We start from the raw sequence: 27465 nt of genomic DNA on the forward strand, positions 1-27465 counted from the left end.
CTGGAGACACACATCTCATGTCAATTGAGGAATCGCAGTTGACTTACATTCAGCCTTTGTAGTTTTTCTTGTAGGCTGCTTCATTTGCAATTAAAAGCTTCTTAAATTTGCAGCCTTCATCAAATTTGAGAATTAATTCTCAGAGTAGTGCAGATTTTCTGGAGATGAAAGGAATTGCATATTTATTTATGTATTTATTTTGGCCAGCTGTCATTCAAGGACCTTTACCTCAAAGTCTGAAATAAAGGGAGGATGTTCCTAGGCTTGAAAGGCTCACTTGTGATTGATTTAAATTCAAAGTCTAATATTGATTTTAAAAATATTTTTTCTCTGAGGCAAGCTCATATTTCACTTGTTTCTCTAAATTGAGAAATTGATATCCACATAATTATGTAGTTATTACAATGGGGTGTTGACTTCATAGACACATTTTTTGTGATCAAATCAATCATATAAATCTAATGTAAATATGTAATGTATCTAATGTAAAAATGTAATGTAAATATCACTTTTCCATCTTGTGACAGATAGAAAAAGGATCTTAGCTTTGGAAGAGACCTTACAGCAAAATCTATTTCTCTTAGTAAGTATTATGGTACCTCAACATATACACCCTGCAGAGAATTGGGAGAATTTTTAAAATGGAGGTATTTAAAACAGACTAGCGTGTTTTTTAGAGGAGGCACTGATCTTCTTTTGCTGCATTGTTTTTAGATAGATTTCTCTTCTATTACTCTTGTTAAAATTGATCCATTGGTCATGTTTATTTTATATTACTGCTTTACCCACTCCATATTCAACTAAAATAATTTATATAATTTATATTTTATATATTTTATTTATATTTTTATAATTATATATATAATTTATATAATTAAAAAAAAACTTTACTTTCCATTTTGGAATCAATACTGAGTATTGGTTCCAAGGCAGAAGAATGGTAAGGGCTAAGCAATGGGGGTTAAGTGACTTGCCCAGGGTCACACAGCTAGGAAGTGTCTGAGACCAGATTTGAATGTAGGATCTCCCATCTCTAGACCTGGCTCTCAATCCAGCTGCCCCCTATAATTTTAATGTTAACAAAGCTTTTGATAACTTTTTTTTATCCTCACCACAACCCTAGAAGTTAGTACTATTATCATCCTCATTTTACAGATCAGATAACTGAGTCAGACAGAAATCAATTGATTTGTCTAGGATCACCTAGCTTTCTAAGTGTTTTGAGGCCACATTTGAACTCAGGTTTCCAAACTCCAGATCCACTGTTCTATCCATGGCACCATTTGGTTATATATTTGGTATACTATGAGCTCAGGATTCCATCTTCTGTCTCTGGGTCTTAGCATGGGCTGTCCCCTGTGCCTGGAATGAATTTCTTCTATACCTTAAGATCCATAATTTGCTTTATTCAACTCAGGTATCCCCTCATTCAGGAAGCTTTCCCCAACCTTCTAAGTTTTTAATGCTCTCCTCTTAGCCAGTTTATCTTGTACTTGCCTGTTTACATGTTATATTCCTAAGTAGAATGTAACCTCTTTGACTTAATGGTGATTATTTTTATTCTAATACATGGTTGGATTTTAGAAGGTAGAATAAGAGAAGATTTCTAGTATCTGATTGCTGAAAATGTTTTTCTTAAGCCCTTAGGAGATATGTTGGATTGCAAACCTGACAGTCTACCCACTGTACCATCCAACCACCCTACCCAAGTATATGGGAGGTAGCACTTAGAGGAGTTAGGTGGTTCAGTGAATGGAGAGAGTACTGGCTTTGCAATTTGGAAGACTCAACTTCCTGAATTCAAATCTGGTCTCAGTCACTTATTATGGGATCCTGGGAAAGTCACTTAACTCTTTTGGCCTCAATTCCTCATCTATAAAATGAGCTGGAGAAGGAAGTGGAAAACCACTTTAGTATCTTATATCAAGAGAACCCCAAATGGGTAGGACAAGAGTAGGACAAGGCTGAAAAACAATGGATCAACAACAGTATGGAGTAGTGAATAGAAGAATGACCTTTGGCTCAGGAGGACCTAAATTCAAGTTTTGCTGCCAACATAGATGGACTGTGCAATCTTGGACAAGTCACCAAACTATCCATCGCTTTCAGGCAACTCTTTAAGACTCTAAATTGCAAAGCTGATTCCAATTTGGATTGGTAAAGAGAGTATTCTCTTAGTGAAATCACAGATCAAGTCTCCTCCAAAAATGGGGAAAAATAGAAATGGGAACTATTATCCTGATTGGAAAAGAGAGCTGGCTGTGTCTTACTGAGGAACACAAACCAGATGCCCATTGTGATATAAGGTTGCAATGGAGGAGGGTAAGTATATAGTAAAGTGCTCCTTGTGATGATCTAATTTCTCTTGACTAGAGGGAATGTTATCATAGCAGATTCTGCCTAAATGGGTCAGATCTAGCTCTCCTCTGAATTTCTGCAATACTTAGGGTCTTTACCACACAATTTAAAACTTAATTATGTATTATCTCAAACCATTTGCTGGTTTTTTTCCCTGCCATCCCAACTAGATTGTAAGTCTCTTGAGGCAAGGAGAATTTCCTGTTTGAATTTTGTTGTTGTTGTTGTTGTTGTCAATAAAAACACAGGCAACCCCTTTTTGTAGGAGACCATAAAAGAGGCAGCACGGGGCCAGTTTATTTAAAAAGAGATGTAATTAAAAATATATTTTTAACTTTCTGAGGCATCATTAGGCAATATCATATCATCTTGAAGGTCTCCATGTAAGCAGTGCAGTTAGCATAACCACGGTGGATGAAAAGCTCTGAAATAGCATCCTTTAGTGACAGAGTGTTCTAATATGCAACTAGTCCAATAACCTCAGATAAAAGGAGCATCTGGGGCTTGGCAGATTTTGTTGCTACTTACATGCCTCATTTTGTAGTAGTCATCTTTGGTATTTTATATTTCTAGGCCAAGGGTTCTTAAAAAGAGATCCATGAATCCTTGGATCTCTGGATGGGTTTCAGGAAGTCCAAATATGTTTTAATATTTAGCTAACAATATTTCAATATAATTGGTTTCCTTTGCAATCCTGTGGATTTCATTTTGGGCATTTCAAAACATTATTCAAAGAAAGGATCTATAGACTCTACCTAGCCACTAAAGGGTTCTCTGACACTAAGAAGTTTAAGAATTCCTCTTCTGGGAAGTGTAGGATGGGGAAAAGTTGCTGGACTTGCAGATGAATCCTGGGTTTGAGTCCTGGCTCCCATAATCATCCTTAGCATGCTATATGATCTTGGGAAAGACCCACAATGCCTCTGGACTTCTTTTCTCATCTCTAAAACAGGGACATTGAAATCTTTGCTATCTATCTCACAGAGTTGGTGGGAGAAAGAGGAAGAACAAACAGTTTGTATTCTGGAGTTTAAATTCTACTGAGGGGAAACAACCTGTACCTAGAAAAATGAACACAAAATCTATGCCAAGTAAATAGAAATTAATTTATGGAGAAAAGAATTGCTACCTGTGCAAGAATGATCTCACTTTAAAAGTCTTTTGCTCTCATGTAAAAGGCCTTTCTCCTTCCTCATAGAGTTGACTTTTCTCTCTCTTCAGGTAGGAGACCTTTCTTCTTTCTCATGGAGACCTTTCTTTCTCTTCATGTAAGAAACTTTCCCCCCTTCTCATGGAAGAGGTCTTTCTCCCTCCTCATGGAGAAGGCCTTTTCTCTCCTTATGCAAGAGACCCTTCCTGCTCCTAATGAAGAAAGTCTTTACTGTCCTCATGGAGGAGCTCTTTCTCTCACCTCATGTAAGAGGCCATTCTTCCTCCTCCTGGAGGAGGCCATTCCCCCCTCCTAATGCAAGAGGCTTTCCCCCTACCTCATATAGGAGACCTTTCTCCCTCCTGATGGCAGAGACCTTTCTCCCTCTTCATGTAAGAGGACTTTCCCCCTCCTCTTTAAGCACTTTAGAATTGAGTTGAATTTGAAGGAAGTGAGGGATTCTAAAAAGTAGAAGTAAGGAGGATGACCAATCACAGATGGAGAACAGTCCGTGCAAATGAACAGAGTAGGGGATGCAACCTTGTCTCTGAGGAACATTCAGCTGGACAGTATGGTAGCTAATGAGGGAATTGAGTCTCAGTTGTCTTGCCTTTAAGTTTCTTTCTTTCTGGTCCTAAATCTATGAGGCTATGATCCAATGAAAAGGTAAGTTGGAATGAAGATAATAGAGGACTTTAAATTCCAAACTGGAGAGTTTGTATTTAATCCAAGGGGTACTAGGAAGCAACTTGTGATTTTTGAGCAGTAGAAGTGGCATGGTTCCACCTATATTTTATGAATAAAAAAAAATAATAGCCGGTATCTATATTGTACCTATTATGTGCCAGGCTAAGCCCTGTACAGTTATTATCTCATTTGAGCCTCACAACAACTCTGTGAGGAAGGTGCTATTAGTATCCTTATTTTATAGATGAGGAACTTGAGGCAAACAGAGGTTGTGCTTGCCCAAGGTCACACAGGTAGTATGTTTCTGGATATGGGTTTGAAATCAGATCTTCCCGACTCCAAGGCTGCATGTAAATGGCTCTTTATGGAGTATGATTTGGGGGCAAGAGATCTTTGGGACAGAGACCAGCTTTCCAATAATTCCTGTGAGAGGGGGAGCTAGATGGCTCCATGGATTGATAACCAGTTGTAGAAATGGGAGGTCCCAGGTTCAAATATGGTGCCTCAGACACTCCCTGACCGGGTAAGTCACGTAACCTCCATTTTCCAGCCCTTACCACTCTTTTGCCTTGGAAACAATACCCAGTATTGATTCTAAGATGGAAGGTAAGAGTTTCAAAAAATTAGTTCAGGTGAGAGGTGATAAGAGCCTGAACTGGAGCAGGGGCCTATAAGATTGAAGAGAAGAGAATGGATGCATCCACATAGATGCAAAATCCATCAACACCTCCTAGAAAATGATCTGGGACACTTGGTGCCTCATAAAATGCTCATCTCATTGGTCTTTAGGAGCCTCTGATAAGTACTTCTTCCATGATTTTGTATTTAGTAAAAATAAAATAGACTCTTACATGGTGCTTTAAGGTTTGCAAAGGACTTTTCAAATACTATCTCATTTTATCTTCACATCAACCCTGTGACATAAGTGCTCTTGTAGTCCCATTTTATAGATGAGGAAATGGAGACAGAGAGACTGATCCAGAGTCACACAGGTAAGAACTGGATTTAAAGTCATGCCTTCTTAACTCTAGGCCTGGGAGTCCATCTGCTACACTATTTAGTTTCCTTGAGTCTGGGGAACTTAGGTGTCTCAGTGGTTTGTGAACCAGTGCTGGAGATGGGAGCTCTAGGGCTCAAATCTGGCTTCAGATGTTTTCTAGCTGTGTGACCTTGGGCAAGTCTCTTAACCCTCATTAGAGTAACTCTTTTGCTTTGGAACCAATACTTAGTAGACAGAAGATAAGGATTTAAAAATAAAACAAAAACATGGGACTTAGAAATGAATCCAGACTGTACTGAAATATCCATTCTAAGGCAGAAATTAAGGGTTAATAAAAAAAAAAAACTACTGAGAGGGGCTGTATTTTGAAAGTGTTAGTTATACTTTTCTTGTGAGCACACTCATTTAAATGGTATCTTCTCAGCCTTCGGGGATGGTAGAGGATATTAGGAAGTCCCTATGTTTAGCTCTTCTTAGAGATATTTCTTTGAGCTTGGGAGTAGGGTTTAGCTGTCTACCCAAGACAGTTCATTTCCAGTATTCAAGGTCTCTGCTAGCCAAGCCCTGAGTGTCACTTCATTTCTCTTGGAAAAAAGTCAAAGCTATTGATCTCTGTGTTCATGCCCCACATTCCCCAGCCCAGTGCTAGATAATTAACTGCCTGAGCCTTGAAAAGGCTTTCAGTTCTAACACACATCCTCCAACATTTGTAAACAACAGTTAGCAAGAAGAAAAGGTAAAATTGCATGTGTCATTCTGTTTTCTATCATACACAATTTGCAGTTCAAAGGGAATATATTAAAATGAATACCCCTGCAGCTCCTGTTTGCAATAGGCTTCAAAGCTTGATTAAAGCCTCTAAGTAATGGAGAGAACATCTCCGCCTTCCTTTTTCAAACCCTGAGCCTAGAATGTTTGACAAGCAAAATGGCAGGAACAATGCTAGGAAACCTGATGGTGAGTGCCTGCTCTCCTTTCCATTCCCACTGCTACAATTTCATATCCAAATTCAAATCCCCCTTGACAATTATAGTCATCCCCTAAGCAGCCTTCCTTTCTTCCCCTTATTCTCTATCATATCCTCTCTTTTCAGAAGTCATCCAAATCTACATCTGTGATTATGCCACTCCCCAGCTCTAAAATTTTCAATATCCTTCCATTAAAACCTTAGAGGATAAAATCTAGATTCTTCAGTCTGGGATTCAGGACCCTTCATGATCTGTCTCCAGTCTAACTTTCCAACTTCACCTCCCACTAATTCCTTCACAAACACTAGGCTTCAACCTCATTAAACAATTCATTATTCTCTAAATATATGTCATGTTCTCCTGCCTCTTTGCCTTCCCTCTCATAATCCTATACAGCTGCAAAGTTTTGTTCTCATTTGTCCTTAATCTACCTGTTGAAATTCTTCCTGTCCTTTAAGGATGAACTCTACTACTACCATTTTCATGAAATTCTTTCCTGATTCCCTCTAGCTAGGATATTCCTTTTTTTTTTTTCCTATGAACTCGCATATGATGGAAACAAGAGCCTGATAATGTGATCTATGGCATCATGGTTATTGTAAACAGCAGTCCAGCCCCCTTGGGACAATGTATTTGTACCTACTCAAGTGACCATAGGCCTTCTCTTGGCACTTACCCTTCTGTTTCTATATAATATTTATGTAATATGTTATAATAACAGAACAAGTATAGTAGAGCTCTGCTACTGTCCTGCTGCTGTACAGTATGAGGCTTGTGAGTAAACTCCCCCAATCAGACCCATTTACTACCCTGCTGTCATGAACTACCCTCTTTGTTTGGCATCAGTATTCTCTTGGAGGTGGGAGCATGTAGTTCAATCTGGCATGTCTTGCAAGATTCTAGTACTTACCTCAGTGGGCTAAAATTAGGAAACCCCAACTCTTCCAAACTTGGCTCTTGTGTTGATACAAATTGCTTAGTAGATTGTTTCCCTCTATCCATCCTTCCCTCACTATTTCATATTATATTATTCTATTTACTCATGTATGTGTCTTGTCTCCCCATATTCACTATGAATTCCTTGAGGGCTGACTTATTCAGCTTGGATCTACTATAGCTTGGCTTGTATCAAGCACTTACAAATATTTGTCATATGATTGTATGCTTGGGTTTTCCCCCCAGATGATTATTATATGTTGCCTTCCCTTTTTATTAAAGATTATTCCTACCTTTGAGCCTGTATGACCTGTGTCTTCTGACCAAATCCAGTCTTGGAAAAAATACTGCTTTCAGTGATTTTTCCCCCATTTAGTAGTCAGTCTGTCCTTTAATGCTCACTTGTTCCTTTTAAAGTGTTCCCCATTTTAGTTTCTATGGCAATATTTTCCAGGTGTCCTGCCACTAGTACTTTTTAATATTACATATTCCTGGTCATGTATTACAATGTGTATTGATCAAGTATCAATTCTTTCCCTAGTACTCTGTTAGCCACTCTGGGGAATACAGAAACAAACTTTCAGCCCTCAAGAATTTATACTCTACTTGGGAAGACAAGACCAATACACATGAAAACATTAGAGAACAGTGATGTTCTTAGATTGGGGAGTGTATGGACTGAATATAGCAGAACCACAATTTGCTCTCTCTGTAATTCTGCCTCTTAGAATGATAGATTTCCTTAAAAACTCAGTTCAAGAACCACTTTAAAAATTATTGTTATTATTTTTAAGCCTTTACCTTCTATCATCGTATCAATTCTAAGACAAAAGACCATCAATTGCTAGGCAATCAGGGTTAAGTGACTTGCCCAGGGTTACACAGCTAGAAAGTGTCTAAGGCTAGATTTGAAATTAGGTCTTTCTGACTCTTGACCAGGCACTTTATCCGCTGTGCCATCTAGCTGCTCCTTATAGTAATTCTTTACTGTCACATCCTACTTCACCCAAACTACTTTTCATTTATGTATATTCTGGATAAACTTACATTTGTATACATTGACCTTCCCATAAGAATGAAAGTTACTTGAGGACAGATTTTATTTCACTTTTGTCTCTGTATCTCCAGGGCTTAGCATAGTGCCTGACACATAGGAGAAACTTAATAAATATCGATTGATTTATTTCATCTTCCCTTTTCCTCTGCTTGTGTTCAACTTCCATTTCCCACCTATGAACCCTTTCCACTTGTTTTATAGGTGAGAAAGCTGAGGATCAGGACAGTTTGGGAGTTTCCTGGAATTCACAGAGGTAATAAAGATCAAGAAACAAGATTTGAGCTAATATCACCTGACATAGAACTAGTAGTCAACATTTTTCCTTGCTTCCTTAGCCTCAGTTTCCTCAGCTGTATAATGGTGATGATAAAAATAATATCCATGGCCTGTACTCTCAGGGTTGTTGTGAAGTTCAAATGAAATAATAGATGGAAAATGTTTTGACAATCTTGAAAGATTATAAATAGTCTCTTGTTTCCTGAGCCAAACCAAAGTGCCTAGATCTCATTCATGTTAGCTCTGGCTATTCGTTAGAAAAAAATCTTTAAAAAATTATATATATATATATATATATATCTCCCAGCATACCCTAACTCACAGTCCTCCTTCATATCAAAAAAGAAAAATAAAAGAGGGGGGAAAAGCTGTTCAGTAATACTGATAACTAAGCATCAACTGAGTCAGATGGTATATGCAATGTTTCATTTTCATGATCTACTTCAGCAAAGAAGGGAAGAAAGGGCCATTTTCCTTTAAAGAATACTAAAACTGATTTTTTTCAAAAAATTGCTTTAATTCCCCTCTCTTACCCTCTACCTGCTTATAACCAATTAGAAAGAAAAAATAGCATATTGAAACCAACACAATAACCAATTCCTCTAATATATTTTGTGTTTCACACCTATTATAGTTCTTTTACCTCTGCACATAAAGAAGATAAATGGATGCTCATATTTCTTTTTTGGGCTAAACTTGACCATTAAAATTGTAGAGTATGTAGCATTGTTTTTCTTTGTGTTCTTTCCATTAATATTGCTGTAGTTACCATATATATTTTTTTCCTTTTTGCTTACTTTACTCTATCAGTTTATATTCATCTTTCCAGGTTTCTCTGAATTCTTCATATTTTTTCTTACAGTGCAACAATATTTCAATATATCCACGTACTACATTTTTTATCATTTCCAAATCAATAGCCATCTACTTTGTTTCCAATTCTCTTCCACCACTGAAAAAAATATTACCCTGAATATTTTGGTATATGTGAGATTTCTTTTCTGTCTTTGAATCTTTTCATTATATGTCTAGCAGTGGCATCTCTAGATTAAAGGTGATGAACATTTTAGTCACTTTTTAAAACATAATTTCAAATTCAATTCACACATCTTGCAAATATATCTTTTCCTATAGAGGGGAATTCATGAATTTCTTTTGGAGATGCCTGGGCTCCTTTCTGCTTCCAGCATGAGCCATGTTCTGGGTAAAGATGTTTTGTCCCCAAAAAAGTGGTGGCATCATGGAGAAGACTAGGGAAATGTGAAATTCTCTATAATGACTGAGAAGCCCTAGTTAGATTCATCTGGAGAGAAAAAAGACTAAGCATTGAAAAACCATGTATAAATATCCAGTTTCCAAGAGCTGTTATAGTCCAAGGTGAGTTTTTACTGCCTAAATAATGCTAATTCCAGCAATCATTAGCATCTAGATTGGGAGAGCTTTTTGTGCCCAGTGTAACACATATTTGGAAATGGGTATTTTTCCTTACTCTATAACTCTTGGATGTTCTGTAATCTGGTCTCCTACAGAGTTATGTGATTCTGCTCAAAACCTTCTCATTTGAGTGGTTGCCTGTTGCTTTCTGAGTGGAAAGAAGATCGGGTGTCCTCTGAGCAATGCCCAATTTGCTGACTCAGAGGAGAATAATAATCACTCTTTGTTGGGGGCTTTCTTTTGTCAGAATTTCTTCCCAGCTGCCTCCTTATGAAACAAATGCCTGAACCTAGGACAAGACTAATGGTGTTTCCAGATAATCTATGAAATGACTCATGTCTGAAGCAAAACCTTGAGCATATTTGCTACCAGCCATGTCAATTCTTGGTGGGTGTGTAGTTGCTTTTGACTCAGAATTCTGCACTCAATCTGAGAGTGCTAAGAACTGGATGTTTCAGAGAGTTCTATTTACCTGGGGAAAATAGTGATTCCCTATGAACTTAGCTTTACTTGGTTGTTTTGAATCTGCATGGACATCGCTTTTTTAGGGGACTGGGATTCAAATCTGGAAAAACTTGGAATTCTCCATAGGAGGCCTGATAGCTGTATAATCAGAGAAGAATCATTTAATCTCGAGCCCATTTATATTGCAAAATGACCTCGCTCTCTGGTTGAGGGAAGCTTCAGTGTTTCTCAATCACGACTCACCTCCTCAATGAAATCACATTACAGGTCTAGAGGAAAAAAGATGCAGTTGGCTAGGTTCGAAAAATTACTTGGATTGATTGTGTTAGGTCCACTGGTCTGCAGAGACAAGTAGGAAATGAAGAGCCTGGCTATTCTATTGCAAAGCTCCAGTACTCAACATAGTGGGCTAAGGATAGCAAGCCAAAACTTTTCCACAGTTGTCTCTTGACCACCTTTTCAATATTCTTACTCTTTATTCTCTTTCATGCATTCCCTGATTCAGTTACATTGTTCCTCACATATGACATACTAACTTGAATATTTTTGTCTTTGGATCGGCTATTTCCCCCCTATCTAGATCGTTCTCTCACCTTTTCTTCTCTACTTTTTAGTTTCCCTGACTTCTTTTGAGACTCAGTTTAAATCTTGCCATCTGCTAAGGACCTTTCCTAATTACCTGAGAAGTAACTAGCTTCTCTCTGAGATTACCTTTTATCTATTCTGTATATTTCTTGTATAGATCTAGTGGATTACATGTCATCTCTCTCATGTAGATCTTGAGGGTAGGAACCATCTTTCTGCCTTTTTAAAATCCCCAGCACATTGTCTAGCACATACTATGAACTTAATAAATAATTGTTGGATGATTGACTGACATGTATTTATTTTGTGCCTGTAATAAAGCACTCATTTACCATTAGCTTCATACTTCTGGAATTGTGGATTTCCTCTTGAGGAAACCATTTTGGGGACTTTTCCTGAAATGCAGGTAAGTTGACATTATATGAATGACCAACTAACTTGGCTTCACATAGGGATGGGGATGACTGGTCAATAAAATAATCAACAAATATTACTTCTGCCCTTGCTCTGTGCCAGACCTTCTGCTAGGCGCTGGGAATGTAGTTACAAAGACTAAAATAATCCTTCCTTGTGTGAGCTTTCTTGCTAATGTAGAGACAACCTACATGTATAACAATATATACAGCAGTTATATAAAGTTAATTAATATATTTAATATATAAAAAAATAATTAAATTATATTAGTTTGGAAGAGAGAAGGACTAGCAATTGGGGGTGATTGGGAAAGACTCCATGCTGAAAATGGTTCCTGTGTTATCCTAGACAAATAACTTAACTTCTCTGTCTGACTTAGTTTCCTTATTAATAAAAATGAGGATACTAATAGTACTTACCTCTCAGGGTTGTTGTGAGAATCAGAAAATACAATGTCTGATATATAGTAGAGACTTAATGTTCCTCCTCTGATTTGCATCTCAAGAGAAGAGAGTAACCCTATGAGGCAGAGATGAGAAGGAAGTGAATTTTGTAATGGAGGATGACCAGTGTAAAAGCCCCGGGATGGAAAAATGGGAGTGTTAAGAATGACAGTTCTCTGGACAAGTCACTTAAACCCCATTGCCTAGCCTTTACCACTCTCCTGCCTTGTGTGGAAGAAGCATGAAGGAAGAGAGAATTTCATGCATGCAAGACAGAGAGTAAAGGACCTCAGATGTCAATCAGGAAAGAACTTTCCAAATAGAATGTTCCCAGGAAAGTCAGTTGGAGAGTCAAGCCAGGCTGAAGAGGGAAGAAGCTGGGAACAGGTTCCCTATTAGCTTCTGTCCTAGGATGAAGCCTCTTGGCTTTGGAAAGGGGAGGCAAGAAGAAGGTATTGTGTGGCTGATGGTGGTAGTTGAACCTTAAGAATTGATTGTATTTTTGAGATTTGAGTTTGAGGGAAGAAGAAAGAAGATTAAACAGTTGTCCTCCATCTCCCTGACAGACTTTGTGTCACAGCTGTGACAGGACTGACATTTCCCAAAATCCTTCTAACCCTCCTTATAGACTAGGGACAACCCTATCTCTTTCACCTCATCTTACTCAGTCCTCCATCCTGTTGTTCCCAATAAATCCCCTTACTTGATAAAGGAAGAGAAAAGAGTGTTTCCTCTTAAAATTCAGAGTCCACTTGGGGGGAGGGGCAAATCCAAAGGCTTCAAAAGAAGGATGCTGAAGGGTGGTATTGAGGGAGGAGGAGGGTAGTAAAAATATTAATCTATTAGCCATCAGTAGTGATCGATAGGCAACCCCAGAATATCTCTCTCTAATAGTATCTCTCTATCTCTCAGAAGCATTTATATCTCCATTACAACTAGGCACTAACAAATTTCCCCTAGTATCTCTCTAGTCACAAGCCAGAGTATATCATTTATTATAAACAGAAATAGTTCCCTAAATTATCTTTATCTAATACACTTGGAACTAATACATAGTATTGGGTCCAAAATGGAAGGTAAGCATTTTAAAAAATGTTTTTTTAAATAGAATGACAGTTTTGCTAGAATGCAGAATGTGGGAAGGGGAGTAATAGCCAATAAGACTGGAAAGATAGATTGAAGTCATGTTTGATTGGGCTTTAAAAGCTAAGGAGTTTATGTTTTTTCCTAGAGGCAACAGGAAGCCACTATATTCTGTTGAGTAGAGGCATCACAGAGTCAGATATGCATTTATAGAAGATTACTTTGGGTACAGTATGTAGGATGGTTCAGAGCAGTGAGGAAGGCAGGGAGGGGAGTTAGGAAGCTGTTGAGACAGTTTGGGCAAGAAGTGATGAGAGCCCGAATAAGGGCAATGGCTATATTGAGAGAAAGGGTTGGATGACAGAGATTTTGTATAGGTAGAAAAATGTGACATTTGGCAGCTGATTGGCTATGAGTGGTGAGAGCTCAAGATAATGCCAAGATTGTAAACCTGAACCAATGAAAATATGTTGGTGCCTTTTATAGAAATAGGAAAATTTGGAAGAGAGGAGCATTTGGGGGGGGGTAATGAATTCAATTTTAGATTTGTTACATTTAAGATGTCTTTAGTTTGAAATATCCAGTAGGTTCAGGGAGAGATTGGAGCTAAATCTGAGCATCATATGCTTAGAGGTGCAGAAGGGAGCTGATAGAGTTACAAAGATAGCATAGGAAGAGAAGAGAAGAAGGCTCAGGACAGAATATTTGTCAGGAACTGACCATCCTCTCAGATCAGTCTCAAATTTATAAGGGTTAGGGATGGAACAAAAAAACAAAACAAAACAAAACAAAAACAAAAAAAAAAGAGGGTCAGAGAAGAGATTGGTCATTTCAAAGAAACCTAATTGGAAAGACTGCCAAAGATCAGTCAGTGTTCTTAGGAGGTCATAAATTATACCTGTCTGTTAGGCCAGAAGAGTTGATTCTTAAATCAAGAATGATGAGCTAAATTAAGCTAAATTTAGGTCTCTGTATCAAGACATATGACACTAACTAAAATCATAGAATAATAAGGGACTTTTAAGATCATCTAGTCCAGGGATTCTTAACCTGCAGGTCTATGAACTTGTTTAAAATTTTTTGATCTCTGAATTTCAATATAATTGGCCTCATTTGTAATCCTACCTATTTAATTTTATGTTTTTAAAAACATTTTTTTTTCTGAGAAGTGCATAAGCTTAGCCAGACTGTCAAAAGTGTCCTTTACAAAAAATGTTTAGAACTCCTAAATTCTTATTTTAGAATTAAGGAAACCAAGGCAGATATACAGGGCAGAATCAAAAGGCAAGGGTTTGGTGCAGCTAGATGGCTCAGTAGATAAAGCACTAAGCCTAGAGTTAGGAGGTCCTGGGGCCAAATCAGGTCTCAGATACTTCCTAGTGATCCAGGTCAAGTCACTTAACCCCAACTGCCTTGCCCTCACTGCTCTTTTGCTTTAGTACAGAAGGTAAGGGTTTAGAAAAAAGTCAGGAATTACTAAGTTCTTGGGCAATTGACAGACAATATATTTTCATCAAGGTCAATGAAAGAAATCTCATTCTGAGCTCCTGGTCCCATTCTCTTCTGCAAATGCAATATCATTTATTTGTTACCATAGTAATATTTTGCTATGAAGAATCTTAAATGTGATTTCCCACCAAAAACTTGATAAAAATGCTCATTTCAACTCTGGAACTCTGAACTCTGAAACAATGCCCTCAAGCTTTGAACATTTAATTATAAGATTTATATTTATAATTCTAGGGTATTCATGTGCCCTTGAGTAAGGTGCTTCACAGAGTCATATCTAGCAATTCTGACAGTCAGTGTAAGTAGTAAGGTTAATCCAGCTTAATGAATGAATATATGGAGAGAAAGGATTGGATGCAAGAGATATTGGTAGAGTTTTAATAAATTATTATTGATTATTTGGAATTTATCATATTCTTTTAAAATTGGAAGCTGTGTATTATAGATTTGTGATTTCACATCCTATTCTTATTTTGTTCTGTGTATACAAAAATGATTTTTATGACACTCAACAAAAAAATTTAAATGGAAAAAAATTTGAAATAAAAAAAAACAAGGACAAGACTACTCATTGGGGCAGTCTCCAGGGAGATGCAATTTTTTCCCAGAATGCCATGAGGCTGTTGCTACTGGGAGGATACTGAATGGGGTACATTTATAAAGGAGCTCATCTATGGTTAAGCTCTAAGGTAAGCCTAGCACTGCAGAATCTATACTTTCAAATTGTATTGCTGGAGAAGCCTTTTATGACTCCCTTGCATGAAAAGGAAATAAAATTAGTCAAGACTGAAAGCAAAAGGAGAAGGGGATGGCAGAGGTTGACATGGATAGATAGTGTCATGAAAACAATGAGCTTGGACAGACTTTGAGAGATAGTGGAAGGCAGAGGACCTGGCGGGCTATGGTCCACAAGGTCATGAAGAGTAGGACATGAGTGAATGAGAACAACAACAGCAGCGAAAGTCCAATCTCAACTAATTACTCTCATTACCTAGAAGCCAAGATCAGTTTTTCTACTTAAAAGAATGCAATTATTGCCAGCACCCTTTAAATCTATGCATCTTGGACAAAGTCTTGATCACCTTGATTTAGTAACGGCCCCACGCTTTCCAGCAGTTTGTTGTCAAAAGATCTTGCAGGTTTGTAGCACTTAAGTCTGCTACTAAGAGACTTTTATAACTACCCATAAATTTTTTTAAAGAAATCTGTTTCAATTCATACTTTCAGTTCTCAATATCCTACTTCTTGTGCTTACTAGACAAATAAAAAGAAAGAATATCACAATTCTATAATTTGAGAGTTAAAAATACTTCAGGGGGTCATCTAGTGCAAATTATAGTTGAACAAATTTCTCTTCTGCAACATACTCTTTCCATCATCATCCAGTATATGAAGAGCTCAAGAGACGTAGAAGTTATTATTATGTAGCAGTTAAGTAGGGAAATGGAGTCAGGAAGACCTGTGTTTAAATTCTGTTTCAAAATCTTACTAGCTATGTGACCCTTGGTAATTTACTCTCTCCCTCAGTTTTCTCAACTTTCCATGGTCATTGTGAGGGAAACATGAGATATTTATAAAGTGCTTTGCAAACCTTTAATCATGTGATGAGTTATCATCATCATCATTAAATTTTTATTATTATTGCCTAAAGCCTCTCATTTCATTTTAAGTTATTTGGAATTTTTCTTTATATAAAGTTGTATTTGTCCCATTACAACTTCTACCTATTACTCTTTGTTCTACTTTCTGGGGTCAAGAAGTACAATTTTATTCCTTCTTTTTTTGTGCTTTTAAATTTTATTTAATTGATTAATTAAGAAAAATTTCCCATGGTTATATGATTCATGTACTTTTTATCCCTTTCCTTTGCCCCCTCCCACAGCCAAGGCACAATTTCACTGGGTTTTACATGTGTCATGGATCAAGACATATTTCCATATTATTGATTTTTACACTAGTGTGATCATTTAGAGTCTATATCCCCAATCATATCCCCATCGACTCATATAGCCAAGCAGTTGTTTTTCTTCTGTGTTTCTACTCCCACAGTTCTTTCTCTGAATGTGGATAGTGTTCTTTCACATTAAGTCCCTCAGAAATGCCTTGGATCATTGCATTGCTGCTAGTACAGAAGTCCATTACATTCAATTGTGCCACAGTGTATCTGTCTCTGTGTACAATGTTCTCCTGGTTCTGCTCCTTTCACTCTGCATCAATTCCTGGAGGTCATTCTAGTTCACATGGAATTCCTCCAGTTCATTATTCTTTTAAGCAAAATAGTATTCCATAACTAACAGATACCATAATTTTTAAGGCATTCCCCAATTGAAGGTAATCCCCTCATTTTCCAATTTTTTGCCACCAAAAGGGTATGGCTATAAATATTTTTGTACAAATCTTTTTCCTTATTATCTCTTTGGAGTATAAACCCAGCAGTGGTATGGCTGGATCAAAGGGCAGGCAGTTTTTAAAGCCCATTGGGCATAGTTTCAAATTGCCCTCCAGAATGGTTGGGTCAATTCACAACTCCACCAGCAATGCATCAATGTCCCGACTTTGCCACATCCCCTCCAGTATTCATTACTCTCTGTTGCTGTCATGCTAGTCAATCTGATATGTGTGTGTGGTGATACCTCAGAGTTGTTTTGATTCACATTTATTGAATTATAAGTGATTGAGAACATTTTTTCATGTGTTTATTGATAGTTTTGATATCTTTATCTGAAAATTGCCCATTTGTGTCCCTTGCCCATTTATCAATTGGGGAAAGGCTTGATTTTTAATACAATTGATTTAGCTGATATATTTGAGTAATTAGACCTTTGTCGGAGGTTTTTATTATAAAAAATTTTTCCCAAATTGTTGTGTCCCTTCTTATTTTGGTTGCATTGGTTTTGTTTGTACAAAACCTTTTTAATTTAATGTAATCAAAATTATTTATTTTACATTTTGTAATTTTTTCTAACTCTTTCTTGGTCTTGAAATCTTTTCTTCCCAAAGATCCAACAGGTATATTATTCTGTGTTCACCTAATTTACTTAATTTCCTTCTTTATATTCAAGTCATCAACCCATTCTGAGTTTATCTTGATGTAGTGTGTGAAATATTGATCAAAACCTAATCTCTCCCATACTGTTTTCCAATTTTTCCAGCAGTTTTTGTCAAACAGTGGATTTTTGTCCCCAAATCTGGGATTTTTAGGTTTATCATACATTCTCTTGCTGAGGTCATTTACCCCAAATCTATTCCACTGATCCTGCCTTCTGTCTCTTAACCAGTACCATATTGTTTTGATGATCACTGCTTTATAGTACAGTTTAAGATCTGGTACTGCTAGGCCCCCATCCTTCACAATTTTTCATTATTTCCCTTGATATTCTTGATCTTTTCTTCTTCTAAGTAAACTTTGTTATAGTTTTTTTTCTATTTCAGTAAAAAAGTTTCTTGGTAGTTTGATAGGTATGGTACTGAATAAGTTAATTAATTTGGGTAGGATTGTCATTTTTATTATGTTAGCTCATCCTACCCATAAGTAATTAATGTTTTTCTTATTGTTTAGATCTAGTTTTAATTGTGTAAAAGTGTTTTGTAGTTGTGTTCATATAACTCCTGTGTTTGTCTTGGCAGATAGATTCCCAAGTATTTTTTATTGTGTAGGATGATTTTAAATGGAATTTCTCTTTCTAACTCTTACTGTTGGGGTATGTTGGAAATATATAGAAATGCTGATGATTTATGTGGGTTTATTTTGTATCCTGCAACTTTGCTAAATTTGTTGATTATTTCCAATAGCTTTTTAGTTGATTCTCTAGGATTCTTTAAATAGACCATCATATCATCTGCAAAGAGTAATAGCTTGGTCTCCTCATTGCCTATTTTAATACCTTCAATTTCTTTTTCTTCTCTAATTGCTACTGCTAGTGTTTCTAGAACCATGTTAAATAATAGAGGTGATAATGGGCATTCTTGTTTCACTCCTGATCTTATTGGGAAGGCTTCTAATTTATCCCCATTGCATATGATACTTGCTTATGGTTTTAAATATATACTGTTATTCCTTCTTTTATAGGATAAATGTTTGAAGACAGGAATGATGTTTCCCCCCCAAGTCTCCTCTTCTGTCTAAATATCACTAGTCCTTCCATAGCATACTGTTAACTCATGTTAAGCTTGCAGCGCATTAAAACTTCCAGATTTAAAAAAAAACAACAAACAAACAACTACTCTCTAATCACAACTCCCTCATTTTGTCCTTAGGAATTTGTTTTTATTTTGAATTTCCCATATGTTTGTTATTCTATACTTGATGATGTCATCTATTAAGATCATTTCCATAAATGCAGAACAGAGAAATCACAAATATATAACAGTCAGCTTCCAATTTTAAAAGAATATGATAAATTGCAATTAATTAATAAACATTTATAAGAGACTACTGTGTACCAGTCACTATGCTGTGTTGGATTTCCATATCTTAATTGCAAAGTTGTCCAAGTTTCCCTCTGAACTTCTTTCAGTCCTCTTCTATGCATTTTAAGGGGTAAAGGTGTTAATTATTAAAAAGATTGGACTTGATTATATTTAAAATACGGTCACCAGGAACTTAATTTATTCCAAAGAGATTTATTTACAATTTATTTACAAAATATAGAAAGAAGAAAATCAGAGAGAGGATAGGGCAAGATACCTAGCCTAAGCACTAAGTAATTTACTTTGACACCTGGCTCAACTCAGGCAGGGGAGTTTGGTCCTTAACCAGAGAGGCCTTGGCCCTTGTAGCTGAGGACCTGGGGATGTCTTTCTCAAGATGATAAGTCTCTACTGAGGCTAGTCTCTTCAGAAAAATACAGGAAGAGGGGCAGCTGGGTGGCTCAGTGGATTGAGAGCCAGGCTTAGAGATGGGAGGTCCTGGGTTCAAATCTGGCCTCAGACACTTCCAAGCTGTGTGACCCTGGGAAAGTCACTTGACCCCCATTGCCTAGCCCTTACCACTATTCTGCCTTGGAGCCAATACACAGTATTGACTCCAAGATGGAAGGTAAGGGTTTAAAAAAAAATTAAAAAAAAAAAAAAGAAAAATACAGGAAGGAGTCAGCTTTTTCACTCACCATGTGTCAGTACAAAGGAAGAGATTTACGGACAGTCTCACCAGGAACAGGGTCTCAGGTCCAGTCAGCAGATTCTTCTTCAGCCTACACTCCCAAGTAGAACTCACTCAGGAAGTTGTAACTTCCTTTTAAAGACATTTTATTTTGTGTTACTTCCTGTGCCTTCCCCTAATTTTACATCCAGCAATCACAGTTGAAACTTTGCTTTAGGACTGCCCAGGGGCACTCAGTTTAATTTTGATTCATTACCCACTATTGTACAAGTAGGTCATAGACCTCCCCCACTCAAGTGGGAATAGGATGTTTGCACCTTTGGTGATTAAATATAAAAATGGGCAGATCTCCCCATTCAACTTTTAAGTAGAGTGTTTATACTTTCAGTTATTCAAACCAAAACTAGGCAGGGGTTATAATTTAATTTTCACAATCAGGGGAGAGTGAATTAATTTCATTTACACAGTCAGAGGAGAGTTAAATTTAATCTTCACAGCACTTAAAGCTACCATGATGATTTTCTTTTCTTTTTCCCCTCTTTCTTTTTGAGAGGATCCTTAGGTCCCCTTTCCCTTCCAAATTATTTCCCAAATTACAAATTGAATGAGATACCCCCATACTTCTCTTGTTTTGAATAATCATTGTAAAATAGAACAAGTCCATATATTGGCTATATCCAAAAATATATATCTCAGTTTTGCCTTCAGTTCCCTCTTTCTCTGTCAGATACCTGGTGGGCAACATGCTTCATCATTGGCCTTCTGGAGTATTAGTTGCCTATTGTACTAAATAGACTTCTTAAGTCTTTCAGAGTTGTTTTTCTTTCCATGACTATATACAAAATAAAAAGAAGGATTTTATAAAAAAAAAATAATGGTGGTAGTACCCTCAAATATAATCTACTAGGAACCACTGGACATTAACACTCTACATAGCACAAAAGACATCAGAGAAATCAGTTTAGTGAAGGCCTGGACCTCAAGGAAGTCATAATCAATTTTTTCCCAAGACACCAGACACTCTTTATATCTCTCTCAACTTATAAATATGAATATATTAATTCCCCCCTCTCTATTTTTTTAAACATTGCTTTGCACTTCTTTCCAGAGACTTCTCCAGGCCTTTTGGCTAGAATTGCTTCCAGGTCCTCCCCTCTCTAAGAATAACTTCAAAGATTATTGTTCTTTGTTGATGCCTGGAGCTGGGGATGTCCAGCTTCTGCTGAGGATTTGTTTTGCAGATTTCCTCCAACTCCTTGGAGGGCCCCAGTTGAGATGAAGGTCTCCATTGACTGGCTATACCTCTGCCATCCTCTTTTTGCAGACATCATTGGCCAAGGGCAAAGAAGATTGTCTGTTCAGCAGCCAGAAGCAGCTGCAAAAGAAGGAAAAACCCAGTGAATATATTTCTAATACAAAAGTTGAAATGAGAGCAAACCTATACATTGCATTATTTATGCTGTGTGTATTAAGTCCACTTTCATACTTGCAAGGGCAAAGGGAATTAATCTTTAATATATGTACAGTGGAGAGAGAGAAACTTGTTCCTTCTCTTATTTTATTTCCTCAGATTTCTTAAAATATCAGCCTTTAATCTCTTGATTAGGAAAAATAAATCTCTGCTTTTCACTGTGGTCATGTTAGGATTCTGTTTATCATAAATGAAAAATGATTTTTCAAACAAGACAGAAACCTAATAGTCCTCTTCCTCAGAGTTAAGTTGCAAAGGGGAGCCCACTTGGATCTACAAGGGCTCCAATATCAGCAAAATTGGATCCCTGTAGTTCTCACTAGGGACTAAGCTTTAAATGGCAATGAATCGTTGTGTAATGGAAACAGGGCCTGGAGCTCAGACATGCTCACCTTAACTGTCAGACCTGAACACATTTATAAACAAATGATAAGCTTCCAGTACAGTGTATTGGAAAGGACCTGAGACTGAGTTTGGAGATGGCTGGAATCCTTATCTTACCTAAACAACTAATTGTTCTCTAACCTTGTATGAGTGATTTATCTTACCTGTATATTTCACAAAGGTGTTGTGATGAGAAAATGAAGTCATGGACATAAAGACACTTTGGGGAAACATCTGAAAGATTTGAGGTTTTTTTTTTTTTAATTTTATTTTTTATTGGAATGGAGATCTTCCAGTGTGGTAATACAGCTAGATTTTCCCAAGGCAATAAGAGTGAGCGTAAGTGACTTGCCTAGGGTCACATAGCTAGTAATTATCAGAGATGAGATCTGAACCCTCCTTTTTTCAGCTCTAAGCCCCATATTCTATCTACTATATTATGGTGCTTTCATGAAGGAAGGAAAGAAAAACTTAAAATCACTATATGTTTTTGAGGTACTATTTTTATAACAACAGAGGCTTCCCTAGATGAGAAATGGGCTCACCAACTTATGTGCCTTTGAGGGGAGTCATAAAAAACACAATATACCTTCTGAGTGGTGGTACTCAATTTATCTTTTCTTTTTTATTCCATGAACAAAATAAGTTTTTAGCATTGTTTTGTTGTTTTCTTTTATTTTGGTTTTAAACAGTGATTGCTGACAAAGACTTTTATCAAAGGATATTTTGAATCCTAGGATATGTTTGTACCACCACTTGCTCAAATGAATTCAAAAGGGAGAGAAATTTTCCCCATTATTCTCTGTCTTTGAAAAAGTACTCTTGAAAAATAACTTCTCTAAAAATTCAAGTTGTTTCTCTTGAGTCAAGGATGAATTTGCATTGAAATCATCACCCTTGTTTGTTATCAATAGAGTATAATTATTGGATGGTTGACTGGGGCTGGGACAGAATTTGTGGCCAGGTTATATACAATACAATCCTATCTGGCTCATAGGGGTTCAGACCTGCATATTCCTAATTTCTTTGGCAGTATGCTCCTTCCCATTCATTCATTCATTCATTCATTCAATAATGTCTCCCACATAGTAGGTCCTTAATAAATATTTGTTGAATTGAACAAGTATATTTTTAGCGATTGCTGTTTATGAGGCAATGTGCTAGGTCTTGGGGATACAAGGATGAAAATGAAACAGTTTTTGCCCTCAAGGAGATTATACTATATTGAGGGGAGGGGAGATAATATGTACATATATATATAAGTAAATTCAAGTATATGGCTATATTTATAATTTTATATCAATTTTATTAACATTTTAGAGGAAAATTATACAACCTGATAGAGCAGGAAAGTCCTCTTAGAGGAGGTAGCAGATGCTTGAGTGGAAATTCAAAGAAATCTAGGGATTTTAAGCAACAGACAGGAAGAATGGAAGTTGTACAGGAACTGTCTTACATTTTCAGAGAGACCTTTTCTATCTATTCAGTGGTTTATAACTTTCTATCCTACATTATGCATTCATTTGCATATTTATTTTTTTGAGTGGAAAGAACATGTTGGGTCCAAGTCATTGGTCAAATCAATGTCTTCAGTACCATGTTAGTCATGGGAGATGGGAGATATTAAAGGGTAGAAGATGCTGTATTCATCTTGGAGGAACCTATCTATCATCAAGCCAGGAAAATAAAAGAATGACCAATATCAAATAGTATGAAATCAATTGCCAGGCTAAATGAGTTTTTAAAAAGCAGTTTTTTACTACTTGTAATGCAAAGAAAAAATAAGAATTGTGCTATGGCAATAGTCAGGGGTCTGATGGGTTTCAGGCTTTACTTTACTCTTCTGACTCAGAGATAATGTTGTATCATCATCATGCCATATATATGTTTTTTCAACCATGGTCATGGATCAAATTGTCTTGATGAACTTTTCCTTGGAAACTCCTGGCAACTAGATGATGAAGTATATAGAATGTTGGACTTGGAGTTAGGAAGACATTCAAATCTGGTCTCACACATTTACTAACTAGAGTGATCCTGGGAAAAGTCAATTGATGTTTTTCTGCCTCAGTTTCCTCATCTGTAAAAGATGGGTAAGTTACAGTACCAAATTTCCAAGGTTGTTATGTGGATCAAATGAGATATTATTTATAATGTGCTTAGCACAATGCCAGGAACTTAGTAGGTCTCCTAGTTTTTTCTTCCCTATGACTTGACCATAAAACAAAGAGAGCACAAAACACATTAACTCTGCATTTCTCCCTTTGTTGACACCTTCATTCCATTTTATTGTCCTTAATCCTTTAGCTCACAATTAGTACTTAATACATATTTGCTGCATGAAAAAATAAGTGAACGGATATCCAAGGCTGATCACATTCCTGTTTTGGGTTTTTGTACCTCTGACCAGCTCAGGTCACTGATTCCAGTTCATCATGATTTTCCCCCTTGTCGTTGCCCCTTGACATCTGATGATTGAACTGTGTGATCCTGTTAGGTGGAGAGAGGCCAAAACACAACAGTGGTGTTCGTGGTCTTCTTGGTATCCAATTTCCCTTGCTCAAACTGTACCTTAATTCCTGAATTCTTTTTCCCAGCTCCATTATGATTGCTCTAGTAATTCTTGGAACATGTTTCTGTTGAACTAGTAACTGATTCTGTTTTACCCAATTGCAGAGCAGGGATTCTTAACCCTTTTTGTGTCATGGACTTCTGCAATTGGTAAAAAGCATATAGCCTATTAATCAGAATTGTATTTTGTTGTCTACATTTATAATTGATTGAAATGTCAATTTTTAGTTAGAGATTAGGGAAAATAAAGATATATGTATTTTTTCTTATCCTGGTTTATAGATCCTCAGAAATCTGTCTACAGGTCCTAGGAGAAATCCTTATCTTCAGTAGGGGATCTTGCAGACCAGAATATTATTATATTCTATTATATCTTGGAATTGAATTGTGTTTAACTATAAATTCCATGTATGTTCAGAACTATTGTATACCCTAATGAAGACTTATTCTTTTTTACATTGGCACACAGGTATGTGAGGTAATGTGCAGCAGCCATAGTACAATGGAAGAAAGCTAGATTTGGAGTTAAAGTATATATTCCAACTCTCACACTTATTACCTGGGTAACTCGTGTTGCCACTTAACTTTTCTGGGCTTCAAATAAATTAACCAGTCAGAATAGATCGCCTTTAAAGTCCCTTCTAGCTTAATATGAAAAATCACCCGTTTCAATGATCTTGTGTGTAGTGGGAGAGCAAGGAGATTCTATAACAAATGTTTATTAAATACCTACTGGGTCCATTGTATTCAGTAAAGGAGTTGGAATTTCACTGGGTAAGAAATAAAGAACCACATAAGAGTTTTGATTAGAGGGAAGACAGAGCTAGGTCTATATTTAAGGAAGATGAATAAGATGGTGTAAAGGATAAATAAAGGGGGAAGGAATGAGGAAGGCTTATTAGGCTTCTGCAACAGTCCACTTAGGTGATAATGTCCATAAGAAACAAGAATAAAAAAGAGGAAAGAAATGAAAAAAATTGGAGGGGAAGAGAGGACTGTATATATGTTTAAAGAAGATTAATCAAGTGGTATGAAGGATAAATACAGAGGGAGGAAAAGAGGGCAGGCTTAGAAGGCAGTGCAATAATCCAGGTAAGTGATAATGAGGACCTATTCCATGGCCATAAGCAATGGGAATAGAAAAGAGAAAACATGAAATTAAAATAGACATTGAATATTCACTAAATACTTTTTAACTCCTTTACTCTTTTGTGAAATGGAGATTGTAATGCTTGCATAAGGAATAGCCCTTCAGGTGACAAAAACCTTGGTGACTCCTCTCATAAAGACTGTGTCTACATTAATTCATTCAGTTAGTTAAACAAACAAAAGTCGATGCTAAATTATACTGAACATTTAAATAAAATTTAAAAATCATCTGAATATTTTTAGATAGCTGGCTGCTTTTGCTTCTCATAGACTTGGCCATCTGGCTCATAGGATGAAAATCTCAGCACTTTCCTCTACTGATTTGATGCCACTTCTTATTTGAAGGCCTTTTCTGATCCTCCAAGTTATTAGTATGCCCAGAAAATATTTTGTTTTGACTTTGGATGCTTTTTTGTCTTATATGGATATCTGTGGTTTCTTCCATTAGGATACTTTGTAAGCTCCTATTGAGAAGAGATTTCTGTTGACTCTGTATCCTCAGATCTAGCTATCGCAATGACTGATATATAGTGGCACTTAATTAATGGATGCTGAATGAATGAATAAATGGATGTAGACAAAAGTTTATATGAGAGAAGTTAGCAATTCTTTTGTCAACTGAAAGCCCCATGTGAGAAAGACTTGAAAAATATATCTACTTTAGGTTTGACTTTGCCTTTTAAAAGATAAAAAAAATCAAATCAAATAAAACCCAAGGCTCCAAAGTGATGAATATTGCAACTGAGTATTTAATTTTTAATCATTGGTAGTGTATGATTCAGTCTATATGAGAATGCAGCTATCCAGACCAGTCTAAAGGTTGAAAAAGAGGCTAATGTAGAAAGCTCAGGGCAGATTTTCCCCCTGCAGAAAAACCAAGGAAAAAGATGAAAAAAATTATTAGCAACTTTGCCTTCCTGAGACAGAAAAGCTTTATTAGTGATACTGTTAAAAGTTAGTAGGACTTTTCCCCTCCTGAAGAACCAAAACAGAAACAAGAAAACACCCACATTTCTTTTGCTGTGGCAGCTAGAGATTTAGAGATTAAAAGGACCCAACTCATTCTGTAATAGTGTTTGCCAATACTGGTCTCTTTAATTTTAAACAATAACAAAATATGGACTAGATTTTCCACAGAAGATTGTTGTTAAAATCAGCTGACTACTTTTGCTGAGTAACCATTAAAACATATAAAATATATGTTCCACTTTCTTCCAGATAAAAGGAGAGGTGAAGAAAAAAAGCATTATTAAAAACCCTATGGTACTTAACAAATACTATCTCATTTGATTCTCACATTAACCCTGTTGTGAGCTGTTATTCTTATTTTTACAGTTGAGGAAATTGAGGCAGATAGAGGTTAAATAACTCACCCAGGGACACGCAGCTAGCAAAGATCTGTGGTCACATTTAAATTCAGGTCTTCCTGACTTCAGGCCCCACTCCCTATCCATTAGCTGCCTAAATAAGGAGAGTTTAGACATCTGCAGGTACTCAGCATCATGATATACAGTGGTAATCAAGATGGCAGTTGGTTCCTACAAACCCTGTTGTAAGAGAAATGGTTGATTGAACTGGGAAGATTGAGCCTGGATAGGAGGTATACTTAAAAGTAATCTTCTAGCAGTCTTAAGGTGTTTTAAAAGCTGCTGTGTTGAAACCAAAGCAAGCTTTTCTAATGAGATAGTATGGTACAAGGAAAAGAACACTGGACTTGGAACCAGATACTAGGCTTTAAATCCTGACTCTGCCATTTATTTCCATGACTTTGTATACATTGTTTTCCCTTCCTGGGCCTTCCAGTTCCTTATCTATAAAATGAAATGGTTAGAACTCTAAGATCCCTTCCAGTTTGAAATTTATCATTGTATTCTCTTTTGATTCAAAGTGGAAAAATAGAACTAATGGGTGGAAGCTATCATGAGGAACACTTGGAATCCACATATAAGGAAGACGAGGAATATATATATATATGCATATATATATATATGGATAATATATATATGGAAAACCATATATAATATATGGAAGAATTCTGTAAATAGTTGAATAACTCCTATATAGAATGGGCTGTGTAGTGAGGTTCTGAGTTCTTTGTCACTGGAAATGCCTAAATAGAGTCTGGAGGACTACCTATCAAGGATACTGTAAAGAAGATTCCTGCATTGGATGACTCAGCAATTCAAGGTTTGCTCTGATGACATTAGAAGCAGTTCTGTAGCAAAGATGACTTGGAGCTCAAATAATTTCAGGAAAGTGAGAGTGCTAATAACAGGAGGAATCAGGAAAATCCTCCTTCAAATGAAGCACCTGATCTGTGCTTTGAAGGAAGTAATGGATTCTATGAGGCAGAATTGAAGATGTGCCTTCCAGATACAGTGGACAAGGACAAGTAGAATGTAATTCTCAGTAGAATGTAAGGGC

This window comes from Monodelphis domestica, chromosome 7 (assembly GCF_027887165.1).
Source record: "Monodelphis domestica isolate mMonDom1 chromosome 7, mMonDom1.pri, whole genome shotgun sequence".
In the NCBI taxonomy this organism is placed as follows: Eukaryota; Metazoa; Chordata; class Mammalia; order Didelphimorphia; family Didelphidae; genus Monodelphis; species Monodelphis domestica.